This window comes from Grammomys surdaster, unplaced genomic scaffold (genome assembly GCF_004785775.1).
Source record: "Grammomys surdaster isolate TR1022 unplaced genomic scaffold, NIH_TR_1.0 220, whole genome shotgun sequence".
Taxonomy (NCBI): Eukaryota; Metazoa; Chordata; class Mammalia; order Rodentia; family Muridae; genus Grammomys; species Grammomys surdaster.
In genome coordinates, this window is record NW_021604665.1 from 3220657 (window position 1) to 3227756 (window position 7100).

Below are 7100 nucleotides of genomic sequence, written 5' to 3' on the forward strand. Positions count from 1 at the left end.
GTCTGCTTCAATTAACCTAATCTAGATAATCTCTCATGGGCATGCCCAGGGGTTTGTCTCCTAGGTGACTCTAGATCCCAGAAAGTTGACAATCAGTGTGAACTACCACAAGTCCCTAACATGGGTTAGCCACATCCTTTGATGCTAAAGATACTCCTTACTGTTAATCCTTCTTTAAGCTCTAAAACAGTAGATGCTACAACCCCTGTTTTGGTGGAGGTGGGCAGAGGATAGGGGAGGGCAGAGCCTTGGAAGTGAAGCTCAGAAAGGTTCAGTGATTTACCATGGGTCAACATATGTGATAAAGCAAAAACTTGAACCTACACCACATCCCATGCTGACTCCTTCAGCTTTTGCAACTTCTTGCCTCTTGCTCAATGCCTACATACTTCTGGAAAATGAAAGGGCTCAGTCACTCTCTCCTGGGCTTTGCTAATTTAGATTTCACAGCCAACTCTACTGCTTCTAGAATGTGACTCAGATGCCCCAGGGCTTCTCCCCAGCTAAAGACTTCAGTGGATGTCTTAGTGTTTCCATTGCTGTGATAAAACACCCTGACCAAAAGGCCAGCTGGGAAGGAAAGGGTTTATTCGGCTTACACTTCCAAATCATAATCTATCATAGCAGGAAGTCAGGACAGGAACTCAAGCAGGGCTGCAACCTGGAGGTAGGAGCTGATGAAGAGGCCATGGAGGAGTGCTGCTTGTGGCTTGCTTCACATGGCTTGCTCAGTCTGCTTTCTTATAGAACCCAGGACCACCAGACCAGGAATGGTACCACCCACAAAGGGCTGGGCCTTCCCCACTTGATCACTAATTGAGAAAATGCCTTACAACTGGATCTCATGAAGGCATTTCCTCAAAGGAGACTCCTTCCTCTCTGATGACTCTAGCATGTCAAGGTGACACACAAAACCAGCCAGCACAGTGGGATAACAGAGAGGAGACAAGTGTGTTTCTTGTATCCTAAGAGGGAAACTGGAGGAGGCAAGGGTGGAGTCAGACAAGTCTACAGGCTACTTTTCCAGTCAGAGCCAAGGGAGGTCAAGGTCAACAGGAAATCCCAAGTGAGAAGCTGAAGTACTCAGCCAAGTGCTAAGGGGCTGCCAAACACAGTGATTTCATTACGGAGTAGACTGCAGAACAGAGCAAAGCACAAAACTTCTGATAAGGCCAGCAGGGCAGCATGGATAAGTTTGTGGATATCCAAGGAAGAGGTTGGCATCGTGTGGTAACACTGGGGTCTCCATCTGGAGGCTCCCGCTAACCAGCTAGCACCTGTTTATGCCATTTCCATGGGAATGGTGGCTATTTATTGAGTGTGGCTCATGCACAGTCAGTGTGCATGTGTGCACAGGACTGTCGGGGAAGGGAGTGTAGGTGTAAAGCAGAGAAATGGTCATAGTCCAAAATTAAAGTGCCTAATTCCAAATACAGAAATTCACATCTCTGAAAAATAAAAGTTGAAGTCATCTTGAGATGCAGACAAGTCTAAGTGGCAAAAATAAATGAATTCATTTTTTCTAAACTTCATGCATGTTTTTTTGGTTGGTTGGTTGGTTGATTGGGTTGGGTTGGTTTGGTTTTTATTTTGTTTTTTGTTGTTTTAAGAGAAGTAAGCCTTTATTTCCTAGTTTCTCAAATTAAGCGGCAGCCGCAAATGCCGAAGGATCAGCCAAAAAGGCCTTGACCTTTTCAGCAAGTGGGAAGGTGTATTCAGTCTCCACAAACCAAGCAGGGCCCACTTATATCCGTTGACCATACTCATACAGTGTGCCACTGAGACAACAGTCGGGTAAACAGTCTACAAACGAACGCTGGCCATATTTCGGACACCCTCTAGGAAGCAGAAGTGCAGAGTCAGCTCTGTGATGCCAAGCACTTCCGGGCTGTAAAGGCTGTCACTGTCAAACACCTCCTGGATGATCAGCTGAAAGGGGCAGATGTTCAGCATGTTCAGGCTTCACTGGCTCCTGCTTTGTCTCCGATTTTTATCAGCGGCACGTCACTCAGAATTTCAGTGGTACCTCTGGAGAGCTTAGTGTTGATGCCTAAAACTGGAAGAAAGAGGTCTTCTCTGGGCCCAGACCAGTGTTCTGAGCTAACACAGTGACCTCATCCTGGGGGATGGACAACAGCACAGGGGACAACCAGCACGTTATTGGCTAGCAGTATGTCCCTCATCCCAGTGAGGTCCTCCTTGGTGAACATAAAGCCCATGTTCCCCCTGGAGGTGAGGCAACAGTTTCTCCAGAGCTGGGTTCTTTTCCAGATGCCCCCTGATGGCCTCGTGAATCATTGTGTTCTTGCCAACAGGACCAGAGCCCTCCGTCAAAGGGACATGCGGGTCTGCTGCGTCTGCATGGAGCCCACATTGTCCGCTCCCATAACGAAGCAGTTTGGGTAATTATCCAGAAGTTGGATGATCTTAAGGAAGTAGCTGGACCTCCAGGTTGCCCTGTCTTCCCCAAGTATAATGGGCAGTGCATCAGATATTGCCATGGAGGGTTTAAAGACGATGTCACTCTTTTGAGGATGCCTGACAAGAGACCCATTCATGATTTTTAAGAACAAAGGGCACACAATTTTATGTTCATAAAAATGAGCCTGGAGTCTATGCTGTCTTTAAACTGGGATAACCATTTCAAAGTTCCATTATTACCAGTCTGGGGCTGACGAAGACTGGTAACTTTGTCCAAGAGAAAAATCGACAGACAGCTTAAGATAAAGTAAGTTTTGAATCCAATATTGACACTGGGGTGTGCTGAAAGGGTGAGGGCCTGTCCCCATGGGTGAGGGCATCAAACTACCCAGAGTTTCCACTCACAGCAGTCACACTGGGATTAGGAAGAAGGGTCACAGATGATGAGCAGTGGTCATTGCAGGACAGGACCTGGCTGATACTAGGGCGAAGCTCTCTATGCAGGAAAGGTGGTCAATAGGGCGTGCCAACTTGTAAGGAGGAAACCTGGAACATGATGTTAAAGCAGCATTTGGTTTTCCTTTGTGTGTGTTCATGTGTTTATACATGTGTGCATTCATGAGTGTACATGTGACTGTGAAGGTCAGAGACTGACTTTGGGTGTCTTCCTTAGCTGTTAACTACTTTTTTTTAAATGTTGTATTAAATAAAGAATAGGTTTCCCCTATGACATCTTGGTACATGTACATCCCACAAAGCAAGATTTATTTTGTAACAAGAGCAAGACTCTCTGCTTATACTGTATGTGCTTAAATGTATGGCCTTGAAGTGGCTTAAAGGACTGACAAACAGATGGTTAGTTTTCTTGGTAGCTTGTGCAACTGTGGGTGTGAGGCAGGCTCCCCAAACTTCAGGGTGTAGCCACATTTATCAAATGATGTATGTGCCAGGCCCTTGTGCCTCAAACCAAGAGAATCAGCAGTGAGTCAGCCAAAGATCCTTCCCTCGGGGAACTTTCTCCCAACCAAGGAGAAGAGACAAAACCAGAAATGCATGTTCTTATGGCTGCTGAGCAGGAGGGAGGGCTGGGAGTAGGAAGGAAAGGGAAGGACACTTCGGGAAGTGTGAGTTTACATTTTTTTCCCTTGGGAGGAAACATTGGAGCACTGAGAAGGAGCAAGGTTCCTTAGCCTAGAAACTACTGCCATGGGACCAGAACAGCTCTGTTGTGGGGGCTCCCTGTGTCAAGTAGGGTGTTTGTCAGTATGCCTGACCTCTCTCCCTCCCACAGAGGATGGAATCCCACATCCCAGAGCTGCTAGCACAAGATGAGGACAGACAAGGCCTGATATGCAAAGAAGAGTGCCCTAGAGACGTTTAGAGCTGGGACGGACAGTTAGGAATAATGCAGGTGACCTGGAGAGTGGAGGGGCTGGACTCTGAAGTCAGCGGAAGAAACCCATCACAGGTACAACGTGGAGAAACGTGCACGGCCAGACCACCAGCACTTGGGGGTGAGAAGACTAGAGTCTGAGTGGCAAGAAAGGCTGCTGGGAGATTTGGCAGGAAGGGATTTGACCCAGTTTTCCTCTTAAGAGGCTCATTCTGGCTGCTGTGAGAACCAGGCATGGTTGAAAGTTATAGGCCTATAGTCTGGACTTCTAGGCAAGAGCTTCTGGGATCACAGTGTCATAGAAAAGTTGCCTAACATGATTTGCTGGATGAACTGACAGAATCTGAATATTTTAAGAGAACCGAGTAGAAGTATAGCTGTGTCTAAGTGAGGATGAGGTTCAGAAGGAGGGCCACCATAGGGCAGGCCTGGGAGGTTGGGCGGTGGCGGCATGCTGAGTCAATGGTGTTCTGGACATACTGGCTTGAGAGTGATGTCTCAGAGTCAAGATGCAAGTTGCATCACACAAGCTTGACACATCGCAATGGTTCAGTGAGGCAAGAAGAGACAGCAGTCATATGTGACACTCACATCACGAAGCTATTTACATTACAAAGGCCTATGAACTATCCCTTTAAATTATGTATTTCCCTCATACATTTCAATTAAAATAAACCTAGGAAGAATATTCTATGCCCGTCATTCACTCTTGTCATTTGCTTTCCATAATTTCACACTGAGATGGAAAAGTTTGCCTTTGGGAGGAAGTATGTGCAGATCTGGGATCCAATGTGGGTGAGAAGCTTGACTTTCCAGTCCTCTCCCTCCACTTATTTATCAGATAATACGTCAATGGTGGAAGCCATCAGAACCAAATGCCATATTTTTCTCTATGGTCTCTTCCATCCCTAAAAACGTTACACCCTAAAGGGGATCACAAGTCATAAGCTAGAGCAGAGGAAAGTGACTTTGAAGGAGTTAAAGGTGCCACTTATATTTAGAACAAACTGTGCCCTCAAGTTAGGGGTGTGTTGGTGTTTAATTAAATAGTTCCCTGCTACTGTCCTTGGGGCACACACACACCACTCGAGCCCCATGGCTACTGTTCAGAGCCCAACATGCCTCTGCACCTTTAAGGGGTTTCTTATTTGCAATACTCACCTCCCCTGACTTGGCAACCCGATTTCATACTCCGTGTATTGTCCAATTATTACTGCATGGAATCTTATGTTTAGATGCTCTGTGGCAAGTATCCATGTTGCATTTTGTGTAAAAGGCCAGAGTGTAAATAGTTCACAGTTTACAAGCCCCTATCTGTCACAACTAGACAGTTCTTCCAATGCGGTAAAAAAGGCACCATGGAACAAATCACTGTGACTATAGTCCAATAAAACGTTGTCAAGACTGACCATGGGATTTGGTTTACAGGCTATCATTTGCTAGCCACTGCCATGGAGCAAAATCTCCCAGGATATGAAATCCCTACAGCATGGCCTTCATACACGCAATGCAGGCCCATACTGAATCAGTCACTGGAGTACAACCTCCAAATCTATTGGCAGGTCTTTATTATCTTCTTCCAGGTTCCATGTTAGGGATTTAAGCGTGCGTGCTCCCAGTTGAGGGGAGATTAAGCTATATTGTTTACTACCACAGTATTTAATAAACATACAAAGACTATATGGTTTCAAACAACAGTCACTTAATTACTCCAAAGTCCATGGGCCTCTGATCTGGACTGGCTTAGCTCGTATTTCTGCAGAGCTGGCAGTTTAGCTGGGGCTGGCCTTGGCTAGAATGATTTGATTCTGTTCTACATGGCTTCTCATCTCTACATAGTCCTCACTGTCAGGCGGAAGTCCAAGTATGAGCAAGAGTAAACCTTTGTAGAGCGAATGGCTTGCTCAGGCCTCTAGAAACAGAAGCGTGGAGCTGTCAGCCTGTCATTTCTACTGCATCGTCTTAGCTACGGTAAGTTATAGACTAGGCCAGGGTCATACTGAAGCAAGACTCTAGTTGGCAAAATACTGAGTACAGAGAAGTCATTAACTGGGGTCCTCAGTGAGTCAGGTTGTCACCAGACCACTCCAGTACCAGCTCATTACTGGCATACTTTCTCAGTGCTAGCATGTCATTTAGGAGGAAGCTGGGGACAAAATCAATTTATTCTCAAATTCTTTGAAAATTTGTGCTCTAAATGTATTACATTTTTTAAATAGATAAAAGTTATTGCTTGTTTCTTTCCATGTGACCATGTCACAAAGAAGTGTCTGTCATTCCCAAGGTTAGAGGACACACTTCTGCTGCAGAGTTCAAAGACAAAGTACTATAAGAAGTGAAATAGCACCAGAAGTGTCCAATTGTCCAGGCATAGAAAGAATACCAAGAAAAGAAAGTCTCTTAGAAATCAAAAACATAGCCTTGAACCTCTGAACACAGCTTTACCCAGCATCCCAAGCTAGGTATGATTGTAAATGCTTGTCCAAGGGACTGGCACTATTAGAAGGTGTGACCTTGTTGAAGTAGGCGTGTCATTTTGGGTGTGGACTTAAGACCCTCACCCTAGCTGCCTGAAAGCCAGTCTTCCACTTGCAGCCTTCAGATGAAAATGTTGAACTCTCAGCTCTGCCTGTACCATGCCTACTTAGATGCTGCCATGCTCTTGCCTTGATGATAATGGACTGAACCTCTGAACCTCTAAGCCAGCCCCAATTAAATGTCCTTATAAGAGTTGCCTTGGTCATGGTGTCTACTCACAGCAGTAAAACCCTAACTAAGACACTAGGCTCTAAGTTCTTACTGTTGGCCATCTGAGTGGTCTAGACAAAATATTCCATCAGGAAAGTACAGTAAAGGATATTCTTTTTGTTGTTTTTATAGCAAGCTCCACGGGAATTGTATTCATGAGGACCCTTTGGTCCTAAGTACAGGAAGCCATCTTGAGCAAGCTACAGCTCTGGAAAGGAAATGTAGCATTAGGGCCCAGTGGCTGCCTCTCAGAAGCAGTGATGAATGGGAGCTAAGCTTCAAGAAGGGGCTAAAACACAGTCAGGGATGATGGTGCTCTCTTCTCTCCTCAGCTTTTTCACTTCTCCCTTTCACTTCAGCCATGAGCTTGTTCTAGTTCTTAACCCAGGCATGGAGGGGGACATGGCTGTCCTGTGTTCTTGTGGACTTTTTCTTGCTATTCTTTGGTTGGTTGGTTTTGGGGTGTGTGTGTGTGTGTGTGTGTGTGTGTGTGTGTTTGAGAGAGAGAGAGAGAGAGAGAGAGAGAGAGAGAGAGAGA

At 45.7% G+C, this 7100-nt stretch overlaps 1 pseudogene; it reads right to left on the reverse strand.

Moving 5' to 3' along the window:
* Positions 1-1642: 1642 nt before the first annotated feature.
* Positions 1643-2558, reverse strand: LOC114625651 (annotated as a pseudogene).
* Between the last annotated feature and the right edge of the window lie 4542 nt (positions 2559-7100).